The following is an 11,797-nucleotide window of genomic DNA, read 5'->3' as shown; positions in this document are numbered from 1 at the left end:
ACGATATAATTAGGCAGAAAAATGCCAAAAAATTTCATAGTATAGTATGGCATCAAATTTCACAAAAACAACGAAGTATAATAAGGGCATAAAATGTCATAAAAACGACATAGTATAGTAAGGCATGAAAAGTCATTGTATAGTAAGGCATAAAAGGCAATAAAAACGACATAGTATAGTAAGGCATAAAAAGTCATAAAAATAATATAGTATAGTAAGGCATAAAAAGTCAAAAAAACATAATAGTATGATACGGTATAAATACCACATAGTATATTAAGGCATGAAAAGTCATGAAAATGACATAGTATAGTAAGGCATAAAAAGTAAAAGAAAATGACCTAGTATAGTAAGACATAAAAGGCAATAAAAACGACATAGTATAGTAAGGCATAAAAAGTCATAAAAATGACAAAGTATTGTATGGCATAAAAAGTCATATTATAGTAAGGCACAAAAAGTCTTAAAAATGTCATAGTATAGTCAGGCATGAGACGAAATGATATAATTAGGCATAAAAATGCCACAAAACGTCAAAGGATACCATGGCAGTAAAAAGCTAAAAAACATCATAGTATAGTATGGCATAAAACGTCAAAAAAACATCATAGTATATTAAGGCATAAAAGGTCATAAAAACCTCATAGTATGGTTAGGCATGAGACGAAATGATATAATTAGGCATAAAAATGCCAAAAAACATCAAAGTATACCATGGAAGAAAAAAGCTAAAAATGGTCATAGTATATTAAGGCATAAAAGGTAATATGCACGTCATAGCATGGCAATGCATTAGACAAAATGATATAATTAGGCATAAAAATGCCAAAAAACGTCAAAGTATACCATGGCAGAAAAATGCTAAAAAACGTCATAGTATAGTATGGCATAAAACGTCAAAAAAACATCATAGTATATTAAGGCATAAAAGGTAATATGCACGTCATAGCATGGCAATGCATTAGACAAAATGATATAATTAGGCATAAAAATGCCAAAAAACGTCAAAGTATACCATCGCAGAAAAAAGCCAAAAAACGTCATAGTATAGTATGGCATAAAATGTCAAAAAAACATCATATTATATTATGGTATAAAAGGCTGTACAAAACATCATAGTAAGGCAAGGCATTAGACGAAATGCTATAATTAGGCATAAAAATGCCAAAAAATGTCATAGTATAGTATGGCATAAAACGTCAAAAAAACATCATACTATATTAAGGCATAAAAGCTCATAAAAACCTCATAGTATGGTTAGGCATGAGACGAAATGATATAATTAGGCATAAAAATGCCAAAAAATGTCAAAGTATACTATGGCAGAAAAATGTCAAAAAACATCATAGTATTCTATGGCATAAAACGTTAAAAAAACATCATAGTATATTAAGGTATAAAAGGTCATAAAAACCTCATAGTATGGTTAGGCATTAGGCGAAATGATATAATTAGGCATAAGAATGCTAAAAAGCGTCTTAGTGTAATCAACTATAAGAAGCCAGAAGCTAGAGTACCCAGAGAGAACAGACGCAGGTGAAAGGAAAACATCCAAGTTTTATACAAAAAGGGTCAAAGGCAGGATTTGAACCTACAGTCACTGTAGTGTGAAGCAACTGCTTTAACCACTTAACTATGGTGTCAGCTCTTCACAAACTCATGGTGTTCTACGCTTTAAAACCATCATATTATCGTAGGGCATAAAAAATTACATATTTTAGTAGGGAATAAATTAGGTCATAAAAACATCATAGTATAGTAAGGCATAAAAAAAAGGAATCAAAGAAACATTATAATATAGTATGGCAGAAAACATAAAAAAAAACATCATAGTATATTAAGGCATAAAAGGTCAGAAAAACATCATAGTAAGGCAAGGCATGAGACAAAATGATATAATTACACATAAAAATGCCAAAAAATGTCAAAGTATACTATGGCAGAAAAATGTCAAAAAACGTCATAGTATACTATGGCATAAAATGTCAAAAAAACATCATAGTATATTATGATATAAAAGGCTGTATAAACATCATAGTAAGGCAAGGCATGAGACAAAATAATATAATTAGGCATAAAAATGTCAAAAAACATCAAAGTATACTATGGCAGAAAAATGCCAAAAAACATCATAGTATACTATGGCATAAAACGTTAAAAAAACATCATAGTGTATTAAGGCATAAAAGGTCATAAAAACCTCATAGTATGGTTAGGCATGAGACGAAATGATATAATTAGGCATAAAAATGCCAAAAAATGTCAAAGTATACTATGGCATAAAACGTCAAAAAAACATCATAGTATATTAAGGTATAAAAGGTCATAAAAACCTCATAGTATGGTTAGGCATTAGGCGAAATGATATAATTAGGCATAAAAATGCTAAAAAGCGTCTTAGTGTAATCAGCTATAAGAAGCCAGAAGCTAGAGTACCCAGAGAGAACAGACGCAGGTGAAAGGAAAACATCCAAGTTTTATACAAAAAGGGTCAAAGGCAGGATTCGAACCTACAGTCATTGTAGTGTGAAGCAACTGCTTTAACCACTTAACTATGGTGTCAGCTCTTCACAATCTCACGGTGTTCTACGGTTTAAAACCATCATATTATTATTATATAGTATGGTTAGGCATGAGACGAAATTATATAATTAGGCATAAAAATGCCAAAAAACGTCAATGTATACTATGGCAGAAAAATAACAAAAAACATCATAGTATAGTATGGCATAAAAGGTAATATGAACATCATTGCATGGCAATGCATTAGACAAAATACTATAATTAGGCATAAAAATGCCAAAAAACGTCATAGTATTCTATGGCATAAAACGTCAAAAAAACATCATAGTATATTAAGGCATAAAAGGTCATAAAAACGTCATAGTAAGGTAAGGCATGAGACAAAATAATACAATTAGGCATAAAAATGCCAGAAAACATCAAAGTTAACTATGGCAGAAAAATGCCAAAAAGCTTCATAGTATACTATGGCAGAAATATGCCAAAACACTTCATAGTATAGTATGGCATAAAACGTCAAAAAGACATCATAGTATATTAAGGCATAAAAGGTCATAAAAACCTCATAGTATGGTTAGGCATGAGACGAAATGATATAATTAGGCATAAAAATGCCAAAAAACGTCAAAGTATACCATGGCAGAAAAACCTAAAAAAACGTCATAGTATAGTATGGCATCAAATTTCAAAAAAACAACGAAGTATAATAAGGGCATAAAATGTCATAAAAACGACATAGTATAGTAATGCATAAAAGTCATAAAAAAATCATAGTATGATAAGGTATAAATACCACATAGTATATTAAGGCATGAAAAGTCATGAAAATGACATAGTATAATAAGGCATAAAAAGTCATAAAAAAGGTCATAGTATAGTAAGGCATAAAAAGTAAAAAAAAAACGACATAGTTTAGTAAAGCATAAAAGGCACAGTAAGGCCTAAAAAGTCATAAAAATGTCATAGTATGGTAAGGCATGAAAACGACATAGTATAGTAAGGCATAACAAGTCATAAAAACTTCATAGTATAGTAAGGCACAAAAATTTCATAGTAAAGTAAGGCATAAAAAGTCAAAAAAACATCACAGTATAGTAGGCAAATATAAAATGGTATAAAATGATTATTTTTGTACTTAAGTCCTTCCATTTTTTCCACGCAGCTTCTTAGCACAATATGCTTGATTTTGAAGAGGGATTATATGTTGATCTGGACTCTTAGGGGTTGAGGTTTTGTGTTACAATTATTTTCTTAAAATAAATTTAGAATTTAGAACAAAGCAAGCATTACACTCAGGGAAAGGTCTACCTGATCTAGATGGATGCAATTCAGAGCTGGGGCTGTTGGGCTCATCGGATAGACCCATTAGAAGCTGGAGGTTTGGTTTGTCTCACTCAAGCATCCAAGTGACCGCTGACTAGAGCAAAAATGAAACAGATTTTAAATTTTTCACACAAGATGATTGTCTTATGGATGTTGATAGACTGGATTAGGGATAACAGCCTAAATCAGCTGATTGAGTTGGAACTGAGAAAGGAAAAGTTTAAGGAAGCATTTGTTAAGCTTCATTCTATAGAATGATTTTTGAATGGAAGTGCATCCCTCTGAAAATCTGCATTTGAAATGTTTGGTATGTTTGGAACTGAGCCCACTCAAAACAAGGACCCAAAGTGACTGACAAAAGACAAAGTCATAACTTCAGCCAGATCTACCATTCAGTCCCCTGCAATGCTAATGCGTCGCCAAGTGTATAAACCTCCGGTTCAATAGAGACACCACCCCACATCTTCATATCAACAGCAATTTGTTTGAGCAATTCAACACGACGCCCCCAGAACATTTAAACACGGGTCACTTCACTGAGAAAGCTTTAGACTGCATTGATGCACAATTTTCACTACCAACAAAAAGCAACTGCAAGGGAAAGTGAAGAGAAAAGAAGCTAGGGGAAATGCAAGACAAAGAGCCCAGCGCAACAGATCCCAAACTCAGGTTCAACAAACTAGCTTCAGCCAATCCACTGCATCTATTCACTCCACTTGAGTTCAGCATTTCTTTCATCCCAATGCAACAATTAGTCTGGTGTCCAACAAAAGGTAATATTTACATTCACAACAATAGCGTGACAGTATCAGATAACAGTATAAAACAATGAGAGTGTCACAATTTAGCTTGAGTCACAAACATACGCGTGGGCATGCATATATACAGACACACACACCAGTACACACACACTCTCTGACCCAACCTTACTGCTTTCCTTGGAGAGTCCAATAGCTTTCTCTGCTTGGCAAAGAGAGGAGCATTGAGTAGCTACCAACCAGGCCACCCAGTAGTGAGTGAGACCTGCCAGCAACAGCCCCGGGCACATGCCAATAGAGCTGAGAGGGCTGATATCGGTATGCTGAATATTAATATTATCAGAGACTAGTGCTCATGTAAGTGCACACATTCAACACTGCACATGCAACACTCTATAAGGCTAATCTCTTCTCTGCATAACATAACCCTGTTATCACTATTTATGTGATATAATAAGTGGAAATCATTTGGTTTTGTTTAATAAATACAGTTTGAAATCCATTTTTCTGCTTTAAAATGGGTCTCCTGCAAAGGTTTTTGGCATTGTCTAACATTTTTTCATATAATTACCTCACTTCCCAGAGAACTTGACACTCAGACAGTGCAGAGTCACTGATAAATGCAAAAACATGAGCAGCAAGTGTTACAGAGGGAGATCTTCATTTGCTCATTGTGTTTGAGTCAGTCAACTTCACCTGTTTGTCCCATTGCTATGTTGAGTTGTTGACAAAGTATCTGTCTGAATATCTGTGGTAGAGGGGGTAAACATTTTGATGTACTGTGTAGAAGCTGCACATTTGAAAATAAAAGCTCTGTAAATTGCAGTGTTTTCACAACCTCACAACTCAGGTTGAAACTGGGTGGAGATATGATGGGAATTATGTGATTTCATTCTACTTTATGTACCACTAACTATGATACAGGTGTTATTTGTGCCACCCTGTCACGTGCAACAGAGTGAAGAGGAGAGTAGGGGGATTGTTAATCACATACCATCTGTAAAGGCCCACATACTCCTGAGAAGAGGTTGAATCAGGCAAAATAAGTTCTAACACTTGAAGGGGTGTGCAGGGCATTAGGCAAACTCAAGTACCACAAAACAACAAACAAGAAACAAGCAAGAAATAATGATCCATTTGATTTACACTCAACTGCCATAGTTATAGTGACAGTATCATAATGACAGTGACTGATTGCATGATTTTGTTGCTGCTTGTTAACATTTGCCATTTTAGTTTGCTATGTAAGTATTATGCTGCATTCACATGCTCCTCGGATGGTCCATTTGGACCACTAGGAAGTCGTTCCTCCGACTTTGGTGTGTTTGTGTGCTTTTAAGTCGGAATGTGGAAACAACATGGACACTATTAAGAAAATGTGCTGTATTTTATCACATTGAGTTTCCAGTATTTGTGTTATTATCAGGGTTACTGCTAATAAATAAAAGTTCTAACTAATCTAGGTCAACGGTTCCAACATAACACCATATTACAAATTAAATGTTTGAAAGAAAAAAATGAAAAATGTCTATGCCAGAGCCCTGGCATTAACACACACTGTAAACTGAATGCAGCCATTATTAATGTTATTAGTTACCACGGTGATTGATAGGTCAAAACATCAATGTCATGGTCAATGCTTTTTTTGTCTAAAACAAATGTCTCTCCATTATTTTAAGGTATCTTGTCATAAAGTTGTCATCAAGTGTTAAAGTACCTATTTGAAAAATTAGCTATTGATACATAGCTAAAGTTAGCACTAATAGCTGTTTGCTTACCAGTCTTGCCATGAGCTTCAGCCATTGTTGTGTTTACAATACAAGAGATCATAATACATGCGCTGAGCAGCACTACTTCTTCAGGGCAGATTGGACGCTACAGTGACTCTGTATCTGTGACAAGACCGGCCAACTGGGCCAGGGTTAGCTGGTTGGCATGCTAACTTCAACAGAAGAAAAGAAGTGATAGAAATAGAAGCAAAAAAGCCTGCTGATGTTAGTATTTTGTTTAAAGAAGGAGATAGTAATTTTTTTTAGTTTTGACATTAAAGAGCTTGGACTGGAAAATGCTGATAAAACTGCAGGATTTATGACTGCAAATCTAATGACATTCAGAAAATGTTAATATGGGTCATTTTGGAAGGCAATGATGACAAACAACATCAACATAGTTTGGAGTACTTGCTGGCAAAATCACCAGTGTTAGAGCCTAAATGTGTCAAAGTCCTGAGTCCATTTTATCACAGAAATGCCAAAGGTAGACCAAAGTATCAGTATTGATAACTGTCATTTGCAATCACACAGTCATTGGCTAGATGAGCACCAAGTTAATCATTTCATTCAAGCCCTTCACCCTGTAGATTACTCTTGGGAGACTGATAATATTAAAACTGATTTGCAATTATACATTTAGCTATTCTTAGTTCAATCTGTCACAATACTTACCTGCCAGACAACCTTTTGATGCATGGGCTATTAGTACATCCTGGAGTGCAATGGACCATGGGTAATGAAGACAAACTGGATATCATACAAATAATGGCTGGTGGTGGTCTCTCTCTCTTTCTCTTACTCTCTCTCTCTCTCTCTCTCTCTCTCTCTCTCTGTGGGTGATCCATCCTCCTCCCCCTCTTCAGATCATCCTTACCTCAAAATGAAATGTTGATCTCTCTGGGAAATATGACACCCACACATCTTCCTCTGAATTTGTAATTTCACTTATCACTGGCTGACATCTCAGTATCGACACAATGAGCGGGGGAATGGGGCTATTATACCTGTGAGGTTTAGAGGTGGGACGGTAATCACAGACCTGTCCATCTGCTGTCACCAGAGAATTGAGTGCGACTGTGTGTGTGTGTGTGTGTGTGTGTGTGTGTGTGTGTGTGTGTGTGTGTGTGTGTGTGCGTGTGTGTGTGTATAACTGTGTATGCTTCATATGTCAGATAGTTCAGGGCAACAAATTTGGCCCTCAGAGCTTTACCACCAATAGTTATAATAAATAAATATTTTTCATACCACAGCTGTTTAAATCAATCATCCATCTCAACCGCCTCCTGACGACACCGCTGCAGTTCATATATGTAACGCATTATTCATTAAAAGAAAGACTGAGAAGCATAATTCAGCCAGTAATTACATCAGTACATGCTATTCTACATCTAAACCTCTAAACTAATACTAATCTCTTTGACGAAAAACCACTTCCATCCACTGAAAGCTGAAAGCGTTGGAAAAGCCAAGTAAGTAGACCATTTGATAAGACGTTTTTCGTAAAACTTTTAGCCTATTTCAGAAGTCAAGAATTATGCTCCAACATAACTGCATCTCCACTGAACATTGTTTTCATACAGCATGATGAAAACGGATAAGTCAGTGGTTCCCAACCTAGGGGCTGGGGCTTCCCAAAGGGTCCCAACATAAATCTGACTGGGGTCACAAGATCATTAAAGCTTTAAGAAAGAAGAATCTACATTTCTGTTACACAAGATTAGTTTAAAGTTATAAGATTATTATTTATTTATCTTATAGAAGATTATCTTTCCTCTAATTTGTTTCTATTGTGAAATACTGGACAGTTTCCTCGCTTACAGCTTCTAAAACTATTTCAAATTTAAAAAATCAGTCATTGGCAGAATTGGTCAAAACTTGTGTGCAAAATGGGTTGCAAGTACATATTGATTTGTTCTAAGGGTCACATGCCAAAAAGGTTGGGAACAATTGAAATAGCAGGTTTCTTAGCATGAAGGCCACAGATGACCCCTACTGGTCAGAATTCTTTATTGCAGCACTGCCCCCCTCTCCTCCTTCAGTAATCTATAGTGTCCCTTCTTTCAGTCTCCTTAAATGACCCTTACATTTGCACTGTGTTAAATGATCAACGTCAACTAAAGGATGTAACAGTTCACAACTGTGAATACGCTACATCACTGAGCACATGAGTCACTACCACTTCTTATTCTTTTTTTCTTTTTATTGTCGATTATGGTTGTGTTTTGTTTTGCAAAAAAGTTTCAATCCTGCCTAAAGATATGTCATATCTTTTTTGACCAGTGTGCAGAGTATTTACAGCCCTGAGGTGTATTTGGGAGATAACAAGTCACCACATATCACCTTTGCTTTGAATCAACCGACAACTCAGCTGTTAGTGCCATGAAAGTAACGTGTGTGTGTTTTCCCATGTCATTCCCACAGTCCCATCCCTCCAACAGGAACCATAGTCTCCCCTTATCCCATTAAGACAATTGCCAAGGCTGGCATTCAAATGTGCACGTGTGTGAGTGTCTTTGTATGAGTGTGTATATGCGTGCAGACACACAAACCCAGATATACGGACGAATGCACACAAATATACCAACCCATATACAGACTGGGCAGAGAAAGAGTAATTTCAAAATCAATCCTTTTGGAGAAAAAGAGTGAGGAAAAAAAAAGAATGAGAGCCCCAAAACCTCCACCAGTGTTGGCTGATTGTAAAGGACTGTCAGTTACTGCAGCCTTCTATTGGGCCAAAGGGAAGCAGCAGGATTCAACTTGGGGCCCAATAAAGGGCTATTCTTCCTGGAAATCGGCCCTTGCACATGGACTTGAATGCACTTGGGCGCTAATCTTCCGAGCTGTGGGAGCCCACTCTATATTCACAGACTGTGCCATCACAGAAGGCACAGCCACGCATGCTGATGCTATCACACACACTACCAGACTAATGCTAAGGCTAACACAGGGTTAATGCTAAAGTAGTGACATCTCTGGATTTGCCCATCCAACTGTGGGATTTCTCCTGTTGTAACACTCACACCGAATGTTTGAGACTGTATTTCTACTACATGCCTAGACCTGAAGCAGTAACATCTGATTTAATGATGTTTTTATATACTGTGGGTAAGTGTCTGCTTCTACACATCTTACATAACTAGTTTAAACAGTCAGTTCTCCAGAATGACAAAAATAAATTTAAAAAATGGCAGGGATTTATTTTTTTGGGTCTGCAAATAGTTTTCTTAGTTTCTAGAAAGGAACTGTGTCATTTGTTTCTAATTTTTGGGAAGTGGAGATAGTTTTCATAGTACACATCTTATGAATTCACTGTTGTTAGGACATCAATCAGCTGAACTCACAAGACATTGTTTATAGAAAAATATATAGCTCAACACATGCAAGAAGGAAGTTTTTAAGAAGATTAATTAATTAAAATGATTTTTCTTTCAAATACGTTCCTATTTTCCCTATAGTTACTACTATTGTAGTAATTAATACTACTACTACTATAAAATAAAGCATTAGCAAAAGCATATTTGCTCATGTTTAGCAGAGCCATGTAGATTACTTTGTTTTCAGTGCCCAGGTTTTGAGATATGTCCAAGATTCCTACCTCCTCTCAGCACTGAAAAATTCAACAAGAACATCCCAAAATCTCTTGTCACTCCAGATGACTCACTGAACATTGTGTCAACAACTTTCATAGGGACTGTTTCAGTGCCAGTGAAAACTGCTCACACCATGTTCTGCAGATTAGCCTGAGTAACCAGACATGCTGATGATGATTCTTGGATGGAAATGCAGAGATACCACTAGGGATGAGTGAATAAATATGTTTGTTTGTTTGTTTGTTTGTTTGTTTGTTTGTTTGTTTGTTTGTTTGTTTGTTTGTTTGTTTGTTGTAACTTGGTAGACACAACCCTTCAAATAGTCCTTTATTTGATCAGGCAAAGCTTGCAATTGGTAGCAAGTATCATGATCAAAACCTGACAGAAATTAAATAAACCATAACAATCATTACACCTTTGTTCAACATGTACTGATGCGACCAGCATAAGAGTGAACAAAAAAGGGGGCTTTTTAGCCATGCCACAGCTTGTGGCTCTTGAAATGGCAATGTCAGTTGGTCGATTCACTACTTAAGCCCAGATATATCTCCAGTGTTAGCATGCTAACAAGCAATTTGTGTGACAAATCATAACTGAGCAATAACTCAGGCACTCAGAGGAGAATGGGCAGACTGGTTGGAGTTGACAGACAGGCTACGGTTACTTAAATAACTGAGCATCTCAGAATGTCTAATTCACATAATGTAAAAGCTAAACAGACTTTATCTATCTGAATTTAAAGCTTGTATGTGAGCGCACAGAGTTACAGTACATCACATCACTGCCCAGTTCCCTGCAGCAGTTAGCAACTAGCTGATGAACACAGTGGAGATTTTATCACTTAAAGAGCCAGATATTTGCCTCAGGGGTTGGTGGAAACCTGAACAGAGATGAATGGAGAGTCAATATTGGGCTTGCATTCATCAGGTGGTAAAGTAAGTAAATAAGGACAGGTTCCTGCTATCTCATACCAAAATGATCATGTCTCATGGGAAACAAAGCTTGACACTTTTTGTCTTGAATAACACTGATGTTCAACCTAAACAAGTCCTGGAGACTGAAAACAAGTTTAATTTAAGAAAAAGACAAATAAGATGACAGTGTTTCCTATCGGCTATTCTTTGGACAACTCACATGGATCTTTAGGGCAGTTTTTTTGCCTTTATTCTGATAGGACAGTGACAGAGAGTGACAGGAAAGTTGGGGAGAGAGGGGGGATGACATGCAGCAAAGGGCAATGGGGCGGACTCAAACTCATAACAGCTGCGGTAAGGACAGAGCCTAAGTGATTCGCGCTTTACCAGGTGAGTCACCGGGGAGCCCCAATGACATGAATCTTACTGTCTGAGTGCTTTGCACTTCAGAATGATGAGACTGAATCATGATGACCTTTGTTTTATAATAAAAGAACACTGATGTTGAAGAGACACTTTTCAGGGATCTTCACATGGCTGAACAAGAACACAATGGTGTATTGAGTTATCTCTAGTGAAATACTGCCCTCCAGTGGACTTAGACATTTAGAACTTCTTCTATAGCCTTTCTGTTATATAACAAGCCCCTTCTAACACCCACACCATAATTATGTCAAACTGACTAAACCAGTCACTACTGTAGGAGGAGTGACTGATTAACAAAAAGAAAACAACTGCACTGATATTCAGCACCAGTGTGGCAGCGTTTCCATCCATCAGTTTGAGCCTGTCATCATGTTTGGAACATACAGTCATCTTGTGTGCAGAGCTTTTCTTTTAAATGATTCTGTACACGGGGTCTAAATCATACCAGTATAATACTGGTACTGGAAAGAAGATTAAGTCGCTGCAAT

The sequence above is a fragment of the Seriola lalandi genome, unplaced genomic scaffold (genome assembly GCF_002814215.2).
Source record: "Seriola lalandi dorsalis isolate HSWRI2012SDOR001 ecotype SW California unplaced genomic scaffold, Sedor1 jcf7180002054840, whole genome shotgun sequence".
NCBI classification, from domain to species: domain Eukaryota; kingdom Metazoa; phylum Chordata; class Actinopteri; order Carangiformes; family Carangidae; genus Seriola; species Seriola lalandi.
The sequence above is the reverse complement of the archived record's forward strand: the minus strand, read 5'-3'. Positions refer to the sequence as shown.